The sequence below is a fragment of the Sapajus apella genome, unplaced genomic scaffold (genome assembly GCF_009761245.1).
Source record: "Sapajus apella isolate SASKATOON/1434 unplaced genomic scaffold, GSC_monkey_1.0 scaffold140, whole genome shotgun sequence".
Classification (NCBI taxonomy): domain Eukaryota; kingdom Metazoa; phylum Chordata; class Mammalia; order Primates; family Cebidae; genus Sapajus; species Sapajus apella.
Window position 1 is genome coordinate 293,373 of NW_022437080.1, and position 17,205 is coordinate 310,577.

Sequence of the window (17,205 nt, forward strand, 5' to 3'; positions counted from 1 at the left end):
GGAAGGAAGGAAGGAAGGAAGGAAGGAAGGAAGGAAGGAAGGAAGGAGAGAGGAAGGAAGGAGATTAATTGTCTCAGGTTGTGCAGTCTGTACAGCAGGAAACACGGCAGCTTCTGCTTCTGGGGATGCCTCAGGGAGCTTCAATAATGGTAGAAGGTAAAGGGGGAGCCGGCATGGCACAGGGCCAGAACAGCAAGAGGGTGGGGGAAGGTGCTGCGCACTGTTAAACTATCACAGATCTCGTGAGAACTCTATCACGAGAATAGCACCAACATGGATAGTACTAAACCATTCATGAGAAATCACCCCTGTGATCCAATCACCTCCTGCCAGGCCCCACCTCCAACACTGAGGGTTACCGTTAGACATGAGCTTTGGCCGAGATCACAGACCCAAAGCATGTCAGCCATGCAGGAAGGTTGCCTTTTGTAGTAGTCTAAGGAGTCAGTGACTCAGGCGAGGTGCTGCCCTGAGCTCCCGGCTGCGCTGCCTCTGGTGCAGGCCTCTGCTGAGGACTAAGCAGCTGCTGACCGCACAGCCCTCGACGGCACCCAATCCACAGTGGCCCCTCTGTCTTCAACCCTGGCCCATTTGTTTTGAAAAATCTATGTACTCCATGGAACATCTTTAAACAGCAACCCCAACTTCCTTTTATCTCAAGGATGCCTAAATGGTTGTAAAGGATATACTACCCCATGTATCCTAAAAATCAATATTCGTAAACAAAAAGTGGATATCATGCTTTTAAATTTATTCAACAAAACCTAAGCACCATAGCACTTTGCTGACCATTGTCCACTTGTAAAAAGCAAGCAAGCACTGCTTTCCTTTCACATTGTTTCTTTTTCTCCTTTTTCTTTTTCCCTTCCAGCTCCTCGACAAGACTTTATTATAAAGTCATGTCTTCTGATTGCTCTCTGTCTCACAGGCGTTCTCAGGCCAGGCAGTTTAGAGACCCATGGAGGCTGAGCGCCTGCGTCCACCGTGGGGACGTCCACCGCGGGGAGGCGTGCATCGGTCAGCACTGCTCAGTGTCCTGCAGGTGGCTGCAAGGCCGCCGACAGAAAAGGCCGGTCGGGACTCCCTGTGGTGAAGTTAAGGCAAAGAAGCAGAAGAAAAGGCACAGGGGCACTAGTTTCAGGCAGAAATAAACCTGAGGAGGGCAGAGAAGGACTGGCACAGGGATGGAGCTACTGCCATGGGGAGAAGACAGCATCACGGGAGAGGATGGGAAGAGCCAGGCTCAGGGTGCTGGTAGAAAATGGACAGAAGGAAGCCTAGTCCTAAATGGCATCTTGGCTGGGGCACCCCGTGGCCGTGTTCTCGTGTATGTTTCTGTGCTCGTGGGGAATGAAGAAAGACATGGTACGCAGTTTTACAGTGAATATCTGGTGACTGGGGAGAAAAACTTGAAAGTACGTTTCCTAAGAAGCAAGAGTATTTGAGCAATTTAAATTTGGAAGGAGGAAATGATAACAAGAACGGAGAGGTGATGGTCAGTGGGTTAATTACAGCACCGGCGCTGAGCAAATTCAATTTCCGGAGACAAACATAGCCGCTGCCTTGGAGGGAGCTGACAAATTTTCTACAGCAAACACTGACAAATCAATTTCCTGTTACAATCATGCAGGGTTTTGTGGACACAAGTTAGAGGCCATGGAACCTAGTGTACATGCAATAATAATTGTTATTACCAGGGACTTCCCCATCCTTCCAGCAAGATATCCGGCCAGTGTATCAACTTTATAATGGCAGGATGGGAAAAACATTAAAATTGACCTTAAATAGGGCCTTCACCCCATGAATTAGTGTTTGTACATTTCTAAAAATAGTGCCCGGCTTATAAGAAATACTGTATAACAGTTAAATAAGACACAATTATAAAATAAAATACGTAAAGGATAAACTTTTGATTCTTGTACCTTTATAGCAGCTAATCAATGTTCCTCACCCTCTACTTATTCTTTGAAGAAGGGCTGGCATTTTGGGCTGAACTGTGTTCCCCTAAAATCATAGGTGGAAGCCCTAACTCCCAATGTGACCATATTGTGTGTGTGTGTGTGTGTTTTTTTTTTTTTTTTTGAGATGGAGTTTCACTCTTGTCGTCCAGGCTGAAGTGCCATGGCATGATCTGGGCTCACTTTAATGCCTCCGGGATTAAACGATTCTCCTGCCTCAGCCCCCCAAGTAGCTGGGATTGTCCAATCTCCCCACGGTGGGCCCAGGTGTCCAGCCTCCATGCGTCTCTACTGTAAAACTGCCTGGCCTGAGCATGCCTGTAAGATGGAGAGCAATCAGAAGATATGACTTTTGAATAAAGTATATTGTCAAGGAACTGGAAGGGAAAAACAAGAGAAAGGAGAAAACGAAACAACTTAACAGGAAAGCAGCGCTTGCTTGCTTGCTTGCTTTTTACAAGTGGACAATGGTCACCAAGGCATCTGCTACCATGCCAGGCTAATTTTTGTTTTTTTAGTAGAGACAGGGTTTCACCATATTGGCCAGGCTGGTCTCAAACTCCTGACAAGTAATCTGCCCTCCCCGGCCTCCCAGAGTGCTGGGATTACAGGTGTGAGCCACTGTGCCTGGCCAAATGTAACTGTATTTGCAAATAGGGCCTTTATGGAGGTCATTAAGGTTAAATGACCAAAAAATTTTAAAAATAAAACTAAAGAAAATGGTTAAATGAGGTCATAAGGGTTAAGCCCTAATCTGGTAAGACTGGTGTCCCTGTAAGAAGAGGGAGAGACACCCACGTTGGGTGTGCCCGGAGGGAAGGCCACATGAGGACTTCGAGAAGATGGGCAGACGGCCAGCTGCAAGCCAAGGAGAGTGGCTTCAGGGAAAACAACCCAGCGGGCACCTTGATCGTGGACCTCCAGCCTCCAGAACTGTGAGTGAATCAACGTCTGCTGTTTAAACCACCACAGCTGCAGTATTTCATTGTGACGGTCCAACAGACCAAGACAGTTAGCATCCCCAAAAGCACTCAATCAAGCTTTTTTTTTCCCACTCTCTCTAATTTTTCTTTAAATTCTTCTGTGACTCTGACCTATGGCTTTAACCATAATCTTAACTGAAGCAGAATCAAAGTATTTTGAATTCATCATGTTTTATTTTTCCAGCATTTTAACAGCTCTCCCCAGCATGATCACTAAGTAATAAGACTGAGTTAAACCAGACTGGGTTCCAACTCCCACAATTTCAATCAACCCAATCTCCCTCAAAAGGTTACACTACATTGATTTCATATGCTAATATCTCCATCACAAAGCGGCTCAGGAGAGGTTTCCTCAAACGGGTCCGTGATGTGGAGCCCACACTGAGCAGGCCTGTGCCACTGGCTCCCCCCTCTTTGTGGCAGCAGGGGGAGAAGAGTGGACATGCCCACGGCATGAAGGATTAGCGCACTCTGCAGGCTGGACCAGCCACGGATGCGGTGGGGGTCAGGTTCTGGTTCTTGCTGCTGTCCTTCCTAGGAAGGCACCACTGGGAAAGCAGGCTAAAAACAGGGCTGTTGGCCAGGTGTGGTGGCTCACGCCTGTAATCCCAGCACTTTGGGAGGCCGAGGCAGGCAGATCACCTGAGGTCAGGAGTTCAAGACCAGCCTGATCAACATGGAGAAACCCCGTCTCTACTAAATATACAAAATTAGCCAGGCATGGTGGCTCATGCCTGTCATCCCAGCTACTCAGGAGACTGAAGCAGGAGAATCTCTTGAACCCAGGAGGCAGAGGTTGCTGTGAGCTAAGATTGTGTCATTGCACTCCAGCCTGGGCAAAAGAGCAAAACTGTGTCTCAAAAAGAAAAGGAAGGAGGAGGAGGAGGAGGAGGAGTAGGGGGAGGGGGAGAGGGAGGGGGAGGAGGAGGAGGAGGAGGAGGAAGAAGAAGAAGAAGAACAACAACAACAACAACAGGGCTGTTGAGCAGAAAGCACAGAGGTCCTGAATCTGCTGGAAGACAAGCCCAGGCTCACAGGCAGCCTGCAGGAGGGCTGGGTGGAAGATGCCCTGCCAGGGTGGTGCCTTGGTCAGGCCCACGACAGCCTCATTGTAAGAATGCCCCAAACAAGAATGAGCAGATCGTAGTCTGGATGAGCCAATGGGTATTATTTTCTCATCAAAAGGTGCTCACAGGTTCTGTTAAAGCCTTCCTTAGAAATGGCACTTAGCTGCTTCACCACCTCCATCCTCCAGCCTGGGCATCCAGCAGCCCTGCCCCACAAGCACCATCATCTCCTGAGTGTTAGATCTCTCTCCTACATGCCCCATCCAATGTGACCTCCCTTAAATTCCAAGTTCTCCATGTTGCCTCCCTAGATCAAGAACTTCCGATGCCTTCCTATGACTTCTGGGGTCAACCCCAACTTCTTACTGTGGCATTCAAGGCATCTACAGGCTAGCCCACAGGCTCCTCTGTGCTCAGTGGGTCCCAACCTGAGCTCAGTGTCTTCAAACCTTCCCTTCCCACTGTTCCCATCTCCCCCATTTCACAAGTCATTCTAGACTCCCCCAGTCTGTCCAAGCCATCACATCTAGACAAGTTCTTTTTTTTTTTCTTTTTTTTTTGAGACGGAGTTTCGCTCTTGTTACCCAGGCTGGAGTGCAATGGCGCGATCTCGGCTCACCGCAACCTCCGCCTCCCGGGTTCAGGCAATTCTCCTGCCTCAGCCTCCTGAGTCGCTGGGATTATAGGCACGCGCCACCATGCCCAGCTAATTTTTTGTAGTTTTTTTAGTAGAGACGGGGTTTCACCATGTTGACCAGGATGGTCTCGATCTCTTGACCTCGTGATCCACCCGTCTCGGCCTCCCAAAGTGCTGGGATTACAGGCGTGAGCCACCGCGCCCGGCGACAAGTTCTATCACTTCATCAATTCTCTAACATTTCTCTCTCTGCTCCTCTGCCATTCCAGCACCACTGAGCTTCAAGACTCCTGTGCTGGCTGGGCACGGTGGCTCAGTAATCCCAGCATTGTGAGAGGCCGAGGCGGGTGGCTCATGAGGTCAGGAGTTCAAGATCAGACTAGCCAACATGGTGAAACCCCATCTCTACAAAAAAATACAAAAATTGGCAGGACTTGGTGGCTCGTGCCTATAATTCCAGCTACTTGGGAGGCTGGGGTAGGGGAATTGCTTGAACCGGGACCCAGGAGGCGGAGGTTGCAGTGAGCCAAGATCACGCCACTGCACTCCAGCCTGGGCTGCAGAGCAAGACTCTATCTCAAAATAAAAAAAGTTTAAGAAAAAGACTCTTGTGCCATCTCTGGGGCTGTGGTTGCCTCTAGTGGGCTTCCTGCCTCTGATTCAGCATCCTTCAGTCACCTGCACACTTTAGCCACAGCACTCCCCATGCAGAGCCTTCCAGTGACTCTCCCACCAGCCTCAGGGTCTCAATGCTCAGGCCTGGGCAACTGCACTGGAGTCCCTGAGGAGCTGCCTAGGAGCCACAGAGCCGCAGACTCACCTGCACCTCCTGGACAGAATCTCTGGCAGGAAGACCCAGAGAGCTCTTGATTTAGCAAACTCCTCAAGAAAGCCCGTTTCTTTAGGCCACTCTTTGTCTGGTCTACAAGCTGAGAATGATTTGTATATTTTTTAATACTAGAATAAATCAAAATAATTATTTCATGATGTAAAATGCTTTGAATTTAGGCTTCCTCATAAAGCATTATTGGAACATGGCCATGTCATTTGTTGATGTGTGATCTATAAATGCCTTCGTGTTACAACAGCAGAAGGGAGTATTTGCAACAGAGACCACACGGCCAGAAAGCCTAAAATATGTAGTATCTGGCTCTTTACAGGAAAAGCTTGCTGGCCCCTGAACTAGAGGATGAAGCTCCTGCAGATTAAGTGAGATGGTATGTAAAACACCCAGTACCTCAGTGCCACACAAATGCCCAGTCAGGGATGCCAAGGGAATCCCATCCTGGCAGTGACCCTGCCCCAGCCTGCTGTTTCTTAAGCTCCTCCACTCACCGTGGTAATCTCAACTCTACTCATTCCCCATCCTGCCTGCCACTTCCACTCCATGGAAAGCCCCTCCTCCACCCAGCCTTCCTTGCTCTTCCCACCCCAAACCTGCCCTAGCTGTAGCTCCAACAGTATTTTGTTTATAGCTGTTTGTATAGAGCCATTCATAGCTGATCACGTGCTTGTTTTTTTTTCTTGAGACAAGGTCTCACCCTGTCACCCAGGCTGGAGTGTGGTGCTGCCATCACGGCTCATTGCAGCCTTGACTTCCTGGACTCAAGTGATTCTCTCACCTCAGCCTCCCGAGTAGCTGGAACCGCAAATGCACACCACCATGCCTGGCTGATTTTTGTATTTTTTTGTAGAGATGGGGTTTCGTCATGTTGCCCAAGCTGGTCTTGGACTCCTGGGCTAAAGTGATCCACCCACCTCGATCTCCCAAGCTGGTCACATTCTGTGACATGTGCTTATTATGTATTATTGTGTGTACATGCCTATGAGCTTCCCAGGAGAAAGGTAAGTGTCCTACAGCTCCTGGCATATTGCATCAAGCTGAGATGCTGCCCAAGAAATGGAAGTTGGATGTTTGCACAGGTGGATGGATGGATGAATGGATGGATGGATGATGAATGTATGGATAAATGGATGGATAGGTGGGTAAATGGATGGATAGATGAATGGGTGGATGAATAGACTGGTGGATGAGTGAGTGGATGGATGATTGGATGGGTGGATGGATGGATGCATGGTGGATGAGTGAGTGGGTGGATGGATGGACAGATGGATGGATGGTTGGATAGATGGATAAACGGATAGATAGGTGGGTGGACAGTTGGATAGATGAATGGGTGGATGAATGGATGGGTGGATGGGTGGATGAGTGAGTGGGTGGATGGTTGGATGAGTGAATGGATGGATGATTGGATGGGTGGATGGATGGTTGGATGGTAGTAGAGAAGTCAAACTTGAGTTCCTTGGGTATGCCCATCAGAAGCACAACTAAAGGACCCCAGCCCAATCCTCAGGGAGGAATCTCCAGCACTTTGCTCATACAACTTTTTCTCTCATCAATAAGATGGAACAGGCTTTTTTGGCCTCCTGGGGCTCCATCAATTCCTGCCAACCTCAGGCTGCTGAGTAACGACAACAGTGACTCAGTGTCAGGGTGACAGGGAAGAGGGTGTAGGCAGTAAATCATCTCATAAGTTTCTGTCTACCCTTCCACACAGATCCCTGGGTCTTTCTGAGGACAGCATAAACTTGATTAATAAAGGCTGATCGGCCAGGCATGGTGGCTCATGCCTTTAATACCAGCACTTTGGGAGGCCGAGGCAGGCAGATCACAAGGTCAGGAGTTCGAGACCAGCCTGGCCAACATGGTGAAACTCCATCTCTACTAAAGATAGAAAAATTGGCCAGGTGTGGTGGCAGGTGCCTGTAATCCCAGCTACTTGGGAGGCTGAGGGAGGAGAATTGCTTGAACCTGGGAGGCAGAGGATGCAGTGAGCTGAGATCGAGCCACTGCACTCTAGCCTGGGTGACACAGTGAGACTTAAGTTATATATATATATATATTTTTTAAATAAAGGTTAATGGTCCACATCCACTGCTACAATCCAGGGATGAATGATCAAGTGTCAAACAAACAATATAGAAAGGGGCTGGTGCTGAGAGAGGGGAGAGAGTTCCTAAGGGTTCCAGAAACTTCCCAGCCAGAAGCACAAGTGCAAAAGACTTCAACGTTCTTTGGACCGACAGCCCCTTGGAGTCTGGAGCAGGGCTTGCCTTCTCTGACTTTCTTTACACATTGAGCTTGGTCTAAGGGCAAAGAAGCTGAGAAGTATAGGATGAGAAGAATGAGGAGCTGTATTTTATGAAAACTCTGATCGAGGAATAACCGCTGCCTCTTTTACTGAGCACCTCCACGTCCTGGCCCAGAGCGTGCGCTTGCTGTCTCTTAGCAACTGCCTTGCAAGGTAGCTGTGCTTAGCTCCCTTTTGGGCTCAGAGGTTGTGGGACATAGGTCCCTGACATGCTCCAACATCTGACTCTTCCTCCAGCCAAGGAACGTGCCATCTGGTCACCCAGCCACAGCAGATGCTTCAGCCCCGGCCCGACACCACAGGAATTAGGTGGAGGCTGGGGTCCAACTCTGCCTGTGCTTGGGCAACAGGGAAGAAAAAGTCCTCACGCAAGTCCACAGTCAACACTTGGGAGCACTGAGGAGGTGAGCCTGCTGCGTGTCTTTCCTGGTGCCACACGCCGGCTCCTCTGCATCTCTCCGGCGCCCATGCATGCATTCTCCCACACATGCAGTCTCTCTAACATGCTGAGTCCTCACAGCTTCCCCTCAGGCTCAAAGGGGAACGGTGTCAGGCTTCATAATGCTCAGCACCCCTGCCCAGTGTGGCATGTGCCACTCAGGAGGCAGGTGACACTTGTCCCCTCATGGTGAATGGTCAGAAAACAGCACACTGAGGGGGAAGCCGAAGGAAACGGGGCCATGGGCATGTCTCTGCTGGACAAGTTCTGACCACCAATCAAGACAAGATTTGTTCCCGGGGAATTCCCAGGCCACAGAATTGGCAGGACATGCCTGTTTACTGCCACCCGGACTCCTTAAGAGTCACCTCTGGCCATGTGGAGTCTGTTTACTAAGTGGGCTTGTAAGGTAAAAGCAAGAAGCCCTGCCAGGGAAGAGGCGTTCATCACCCAACTGTCACGTGGGCCTCAGGAGGGTCTGCAGACTCCGGGGCTGCTCAGAAAGGATGTTAGCTTCCTCAAGAGGACGGGTCAGGTGTGGGAGCCTGTCTCAGCCAGACGCAGCAGTCAGCAGGCCTGTGGCCAGGTCCCAGGAACCCCTGCACCTGCCCCGTGCTCTCCTGGGCTGCTGCACAGGCAGCTAACATTTTTATAACAGTTTTCTTGAGATATAATTTACATGTCATACAATTCACCCCTTTTAAAAAAATAAACATCTTCTTGAATACCAAAAAAAAAAATCACCCCTTTAAAGTGGATAATTTAATGACTTTTAGTCTATTCACAGAATTGAACATCCCTCTCAGTTAGTTCTTGTATGTAATTTTAGAACATTTTCTTCCCTTAAAAAAAAAAAACACACACACACACACACATACTCCCCATTCTTTCTTCCCCCAGCCTATAGCTACTACTAATCTATTTTCTGCCTTTGTAGATGTGCCTATTCTGAGTATTTCATACAAATGGAATCATACAATAGATGCTTTTTTGTGACCAAAAAAGCGAGTATAATGTTCTCAAGATTCACCTATGTTGCATGTGTCGGTAATTCATTACGTTTTATGGCTGAATAATATTCTATTTTATAGACATGCCACACTTTATCCATTCATAAACTGATGGATATTTGCGTTGTTTCTGCTTTTTGACTATTATGTATCATTCTGCTATGAATATTCATGTATAACTTTTTGTATGAACATATGCTTTAATTTCTCTTGGGTTTATACATATAAGTGAAATTGTTAGGCCAAATGGTAACTCTGTTTAATATTCTGCCGAAGTGTTTTCTAACACAGCCGCACCATTGCACTTTCCCAACAGCAGCGTATGAAGGCGTCGGTTTCTCCACAGCCTTCCGATCACTTATGCTGGCCGTGCTAGTGGGTGTGGAATGCTATCCAATTGCGATTTTCATTTGTATTTCCCTAATGACTAGGATGTTGCGCTTATTACCCACTTGAAGAAATGCTTATTCAAACCTTTGCCTGGTTTTAATTGAGCATTTTGTCTTCTTACTGTTGAGTTTCAAGAGTGTTTTTAAATATATGTTGGTTACTAGACCCTCATCAGATAGATATTTTGCAAATATTTTTCTCTCTTTCTCTTTTTTTTTTTTTTTTTTTTTTGAGAAGGAGTCTCACTCTGTCGCCCAGGCTGGAGTGCAGTGGTGAGATCTTAGCTCACTGAAACTTCCACTTCCCAGGTTCAAGCGATTCTCCTGCCTCAGCCTCCTATATTTTTCTCATTTAGTGGGCTATCTTTTCACTTTATTGATGGTGTTCTTTGATGCACAAAAACTTTCTATCTGATGACATTCAGCCTATCTATTTTGTTTTGTTTTGTTGCTTATGCTTTGGGTGTCATATATAAGAAACCATTGGTGAACCCAAGTTCATGAAGACTTGCTCTTATATTTTCTAAGAGTTTGATAGCTTTAGATCTTGCATTTATGTCTATGATCCACGTAGAGGGAATTTTTGTATATGGTCTGAGGTAGGATATAGCATTATTCTTTTGCATATGGACATCCATTGTCTCAGCACCATTTTTTGAAAAGATTATTCTTTCCTTCATCAAATTGTCTTTGCCCACTTGTCAAAAATTAATTCGCCATAATTGTAAAGGTTTCTATTTGAACCTGTGGTTCCATTTGATTCCATTTATGTTGTCTCTCCCTATATCAGTAACATATTGTCTTGATTGCTGCAGCTTTGTAGTAGGTTTGCAATAGGGCAGTATGACTTTTCTTTCAAAATTGTTTTGGCTCTTCTGGAACCCTAACTTTCCACACAAACTTCATAGTCAACTTGTCAATTTCTTCAAAAAAGCTAGCAGAGATTTTGATAGAGATTTCGAAGAATCTGTAGATCGTCTGGAAAGCATTTCCATCTTAACAATATTAAGTGTTCCAACTCATGAACATAGGATGTCTTTCCATTTATATCTCTTTAATGTCTTCCAACAATGTTTTATAGTTATCAATGTACAAGTGTTGAACTTCTTTTATTAAATTTATCTTTATTTTCTTCTTTTTGAGGCTGGGCAGCAAATTTTTAAGGAAAAGAAGCAGTAGACACTGGGACTAAGGCCGTAAGGAAGCAGATGCTGCATTTCACTCCACCTGCCAAGCTGCTCTCCTCTTCCAGGTGATTTACAGAGAACAGGACTTTACACATTGTCAGACACTCTCCATTAGAGCCATTTAGTGGGTGTCAAATAATATTTTATTATGGTTTCACTTGGCATTTTTCTGTGACTAATGAGGCAAAGCATCTTTTTAGGTACTTCCGAGCCATCCACACTTCCTCATCTGTGAAATGCCTTTTCATACCTTTTATCCACTTTTTTCTATATTCTTATTGATTTTTATAAATTCCTTACGCATTCTGGACACTAATTTATTATTTTATCCCTATCTATGGCTTGTCTTTTTGTTTTTTATTCTAGTTTATAATGATATCATCAAAATCATCAGTATTTTTGTATAAGATTTGTGCTTTTGTGTTTTGCTTATAAAATCCTGACTCATTACAAATTTATAAATGTAGCCTCCTGTCATTTCTTCTGTGAGTTTCAAATGTGGTTTGTTACACTTAGGTCTTTAACCCACATGCAATTTGTTTTTGATCATGATTTAAAGCAAAGATCCAATTCTACTTTAGTTTCTATATGGGCAACCAATTGTTCCAGAAAATTGATTTACCAGCCCACACTTTCCCCATGGATCTGCACGCTCTGTCACAAACCAGGTCTGCATATGTGGGGGGGGGCTGCTACTGGGTTTGGTTCCTTGGTCAGTTTTTCCCCTGTGCCAGTACATTCTGCCTTAATTATGACATCTTGTCATCTGTTAAGCAATGCTTCCCATCTTGTTCTTTATTTTTATAGTGGTCGTGGCTCATCACTCTTTGATATAAATTGTAGAATCAGTTTGACAAGTCTCCCCCTAAAAGCTGCTTGGATTTTAGTAGTATGCACATGAATTTGAAGAGAATTGACATTTTTCACATATGTTGCTCCATTTATATAAATTTTCTTTAATGCGTTTCTTTTCAAATAGTTTTGCCATTTTCTCTATGAAGGACTGCATCCATTTTACTTTTTATTCACAGAAACTTTATGTATTTTGTTGCTATTATAAGTGAAATTTAAAAAATACAAATTCCAAGTTTTTCTTGCTAGGGCATTTTCATTTTAGGAGGGCTCAAACCCTACAGTGTGAAAAAGAACCACTGGCTTGTGTGGCCTGGCAGCTCTGCCTCCCGCTGCACTGGGAGCCCCAGGGTCAGGCCACCCTCATCCCAGCAACTACCCGTCCTTGCCTGCTTAGCGGCCATGGGCCATCTCAGGGCAGCTTGACTGCTGGCTTCTCTGACTGTGGCTGGTTACACTTCTTGTTGGGTCGTTGATTCAGTGTGAGGACAGCAGCTCCCAGGGGCCTCTGGGTGCTATAAACTGTGACCAGGAGGCGAATGGCAGGGTTTCCCAACAGCAGGAGAGGTTCAGAAAAGACCATGTGGTCAGAGGCGCCCGGGAGTAACCCACAGGCCAAGGGACAGAGCAAGTGTGCCATGGGGCCAAGTGTCTACAAGAGCATGCCCTCCCTCCTTCTCCGAGCAGAGGGCTAGGTCATCAACACTCCCGCCCAGGACTGAGAAGTTCATCAGGATGCATGACTTACAGTGCTAAAACTGGGAAATCCCAGGCAAGCTGGGACAAGCTGGTACCCCCACAAGAAACACGTGCTGAACAAGATGAGTCCACAGAACCAGCTACAAAATTTATGCAAAGCCTCACATGTGGGACCATTTGTGCTGACCCAGGCTTTATCCTATGAAGCCAGCCGGTCCTACCTGTCCCTGCTCTCCAGAAGTGTGACAGCTCATGGGCATGGGTGGGAACAGTGTAAGCCCCACATCCAGATGAAAGGAAGGACGACTGCTGGAAAAAGCAGGTCCCCATGGCGATGGCCCATTGATCCCTGTGGCAGGCCCTGCTGGGACCTGTGCTGGCTCCCATTCCTTCAGTCTCTGAATTAGTCTACCCTTTCTTCCAAGTCCTTCCCCCCAGTGCCCAGGCCCATCTCTCCATTGTGTAGGCCAGTGGTTCTCACACATAACAAAAGCACCAGAAGACTATATGACAGGTTGTATGCAGCCCGAATGCTAAAATATTTACTTTCTGGTCCTTCACATAAATCTTGTCAACCCTGGCCTACAGCAGTGACTCAACACCATTGCAGCCCCACCCCAGAGTGTGGGGAAGAGCCAGGCTGCAGGGTGCAAAGCACCAGGCCACTTCCTGCTGACTGTGGCTGCCAGACCACTCAGACACTGGGCCTTCCACAGCCTTCTCCTCTGTCACCTCTGCAGGTGTGCTCGCCTCTCTCCCCCTCCCACTCTGCATTCCTGAGCTCTGCAGGGCTCTGTGTCCTCTTACAGGGGAGTCAGGCGTGGGGAAGGGGTGGCTGGCAGAGAAAGCCCAACCCACGACCCTTCCGTCCTGAAAGGTCGGAATGCAAGGCCCTGAAAGCCATGCATTTTCATTGATTAACCTGTCTACTGGGGACCCAGGCTAGACCTGCCTCTGGGGGCTTTTCTTTTCTTTCTTTCATTCATTGTTTGTTTGTTTCTTTTTTTTTTTTCAGACGGAGCTCTTGTTGCCCAGGCTGGAGTGCAGTGGCTCGATCTCGGCTCACTGCAACCTCCACCTCCCGAGTTCAAGCAAGTCTCCTGTCTCAGCCTCCCGAGTAGCTGGGATTACAGGTGCCTGCCATCACACCCAGATAATTTTGTGTTTTTAGTTTTAATTTTCACCATGTTGGCCAGGCTGATCTCGAACTCCTGACCTCAGGTGATCCACCTGCCTCGGCCTCCCAAAGTCCTGTGATTACAGGTGGGTGTCACTGCGCCAGGCCTCTCTGGGGTCTTTTCATGAGGGTGTGTAGAATGTCAGTAAAAGGTTTCTTCTTCAGAGCCCTCCTCGTGTTACACAAGCTGGGCAGGGTGGATAGGGTGTGGGTCCCTTGCTGCCTGTGGCCCTGACTCCCAGCCACCGCAGGGCCTGACGTGGCGCAGTCCCCCTGCCGCATGAAGGATCCTGTTCTCCCGACCAGCGGAAAGCCGCTCGCTGCTGCCAGCAGGGGACGCGCGGAGCCGTCTCTCCGGAGACTCTCCGCTGCTGGGTCTCGGGACCCGCAGCCGGGCGCAGGGCGGGCCACACAGGGCCCCGCGCCTCCCACGGCCTCCGCAGCCTCGCATCCGGAAGGCGCCCCGGCTGACCGCGCGAACGGCTCGCGCTGCCTCTGACACCGGCTCGCCAGGGACGGGGCATCTGTCCTGGGCCGCTTCATCTCACCGAGAGCGGGATCGGCTTTCCTAGCGGCGGGGAGGACCGGGACCGGTGTGGCAGGCGCAGGACTGGCTTCGCCCCCGTCGCCCTGCAGGCGGGTCCCCGGGGACGCGCCACGGCGCACTGCTTGCTGCCAGCTAGAGCGACAGAGGCGTCTTCATTCCTCAGGCCGAGGCGGCCGAACACCTTCGCTTTGGCAGAGGGTGAGCACCAGCTGCGAGTCCGCTCGACCAGCGCCCCTTGGCACGCCCCGCAGTCAGCCGCGCGCCCCCGGGAGGGCGCCACGGGAGGGCGGCCCGAGAGCCCGGCTGGTGGCCCCCTCAGCGCCACGCGGGGGCGCAGCCTCCAGGGCCGGGACGGAGGGCGCGCCTTCCCTGCTGGGCCGAGGCCGTGGCCGGACCTAGGGCTGGGACCAATGCCTGGGCCATCCTCGGCCCACTGTTCTGCGGAGGCCACGCGGCTGGCGACAGCAGCCACCCAGCCCGGAAGCAGCCGTTCCGAGCGCAGGGACACCAAGAGCCCCGCACCCCGCCTGTGCTCCTGAGGCTGGGAACGGTGCTGCAGGCAGGAGGGGTCACCGGTGGGGGTGCCACTGGAAGGCCTGGGCGGTCACACCGACCAGCTGACACACTAAGTGCCCGGTACACAGCGGAACAATGGCAAGGGCTGCTCAGGCTGCATTTAAAAATTTTTCTCACCACGAGAGACAGAAAGTAGGGAAGGGCACCTTGCTTGGCCAAGGCCGCCCTCACTGAGTCAGCTGGCATTCCCACAACTCCATGAGTCCCCAAAGGGCTTGTCAGAACCCAGTGGCACCCTTGTCGTGGAAACGTCCTGCGTCCTCCTCAGGGGCCTTATTTGGAACAGAGAGCAGATCAACCGCACTACCACCCTTCCACCTGCCTTCCACATGTGTCAGGGTGGCAGGAATGGGGAGCCTGGCAGTGGGGTGGCGGCAGCTCTCATTCTGCACCTGCCAGTGACAGCCCACCTCCCACTTTAAAACAGGACATTCTGAGTCCTGATTCCACATCTTCAAAAGGTGGTGGCAAGGGGGAATGGGCCTTCCCCTGAACTGTGGCTGTGAACACATTTCAAGCATAGCTGCTACGCACCGCCCTGCCCCATGCCCCTGCTCTCAGCCCCCACCCAAGCTTCTCCAGACTCTGCCAGGCCCTGACCCCTTCCCTGCACTCACAGGCCCACCCCTGCTGTGAGCAAACAGACCCGTGGCATCCCTGAGAGAGAGATGGACAGCACCCCTGGACAGGAGGGCAGGCGTATGAACATCCGTTGCTGGAGAAGCTGGGAAGAGGGCTGGCCAGGTGCACAGTGTAGACAGACAAGGCTGCAAGTGATGCTGGTCCCCAAGGTGTCAGGTGTGAGTCATCCCAAAAGGACCCTGCCTAAGAGGGTGGCCTGCCTAGGAGGAGCCTTCTGGGGACACAGCAGGGCCAGGAGTTGAGAAACAGGAGGTTGCCCAGAAAGTGTGTATACAGCTTAGGGAAAGTACAGAGGGGTGAGCCCCGTACCTCCCCAAAGAAGACCACAGATGCCCAAGCCCCTCTCCCCCACGCCATCAGGCCCACCATGACAGGGATGACATTGAATAGCCAAGACAGAAGCCCCACAGCCTCCGCTAAACAGAAGAGCCTGGGCTTTCCCTGTCACTCCATCTGGTCCATGACCCGCACTGCGCCCCACCCCCCCGTTGCTCGCACCAGCCTGGCGAAGTCAACCTCAAAGGGCATGAAGGCATACACCTGGAATGCCTTTCCCAGACTGGGTTGGGCAGGTGAGGAGCTCAGCCTAGGAGCTCCGATTGGATAATGGAACAAACATTCAAATTTTGATTTATACTGGACTTTGCTTCCTTGTATGTTTGATCTTTCCAGCTTCTATAATAGTTTTCAAATCTGCAGAAAAGCTGAGTTAGTACAAAAAGCACTAGGACACTGCCCTCCACCCTTTTAAGGAGGTTAAAGACACATACTAACAACTACAAAACACTGCTGAAAGGAATTTTAGAAGACTTAAATAAGTGGAAAGACCTCCGTGTTCATGGATGAGGAAACTTAATATTGTGAAGATGTCCCTACTGCCCAAAGTGGCCTTTAGATTCAACCCAGTCTCTATCAAAATTCCAACAGTCTGGTTTTCAGAAACTAACAAGTCCATCCTCAAATGCATATGAAATTTCAAAGACCCCTGAATAGCCAAAGCAATCTTGAGAAAGAACAAAGAGGACTCACACATCCCACTATCAAAACCTACTACAGAGCCGGCATTATTAAAACAGTGTGGTACTGGCATAAGATTGGCATCAGCACAATGGAATGGCATAGACAGACCAGAAATACACTCAGACATTTACAGACAACTGACTTTCAACTAGAGGACCAAGTCCATTCAGAGAGGAGAGAATAGTTTCTTCCACAAACAGTCCAGAGACAACTGGATTCCCGTGTGAAAATGAATGAAATTGACCCTCTACCTCATACCATAAGTAAAAATTAACTCAAAGCAGATTAACGGAAGCGAAAACCATAAATCTCTTACAGAAAAATATGGAGTAAATCTCCGTGACCTTAAATTTGGTGCTGGATTCTTAGATATAACACCGAAAGCATGAACAACAGAGAAAAAATAAAGTGGACTTCATCCAAATTAAAAACTTCTATGCATCAAAAGACATTATCAAGAAACCTAAAGGCAGGCTGGGAGTGGTGGCTCATACCTGGTAATCCAGCACTTTGAGACGCCAAGGCAGGAGGACAGTTCGAGCCCAAGAGCTCAAGACCAGCCTGAGCAACATATCGAGACTCTGTCTCTACAAAAAAAAAAAAAAAAAAAAAAAAAAAAAAAAAAAAAAAAAAAAAAATGTTTTTAATTCGCTGGACCTGATGATGTGCTTTTATAGTCCCAGCTATTAGAGAGGCTGAGGCAGGAGGATTGCTTGAGTCCAGGAGTTAAGGATGCAGTGAGCTATGATCGTGCCATTGCACTCTAGCCTCAGAATGGAAAAAAGTCAGAAAGGCAGAAAAACGGAAAGAAGGAAGAAAGAAGGAAAGAAAGAAAGAAAAGAAAGAAAGAAAGAAAGAAAGAAAGAAAGA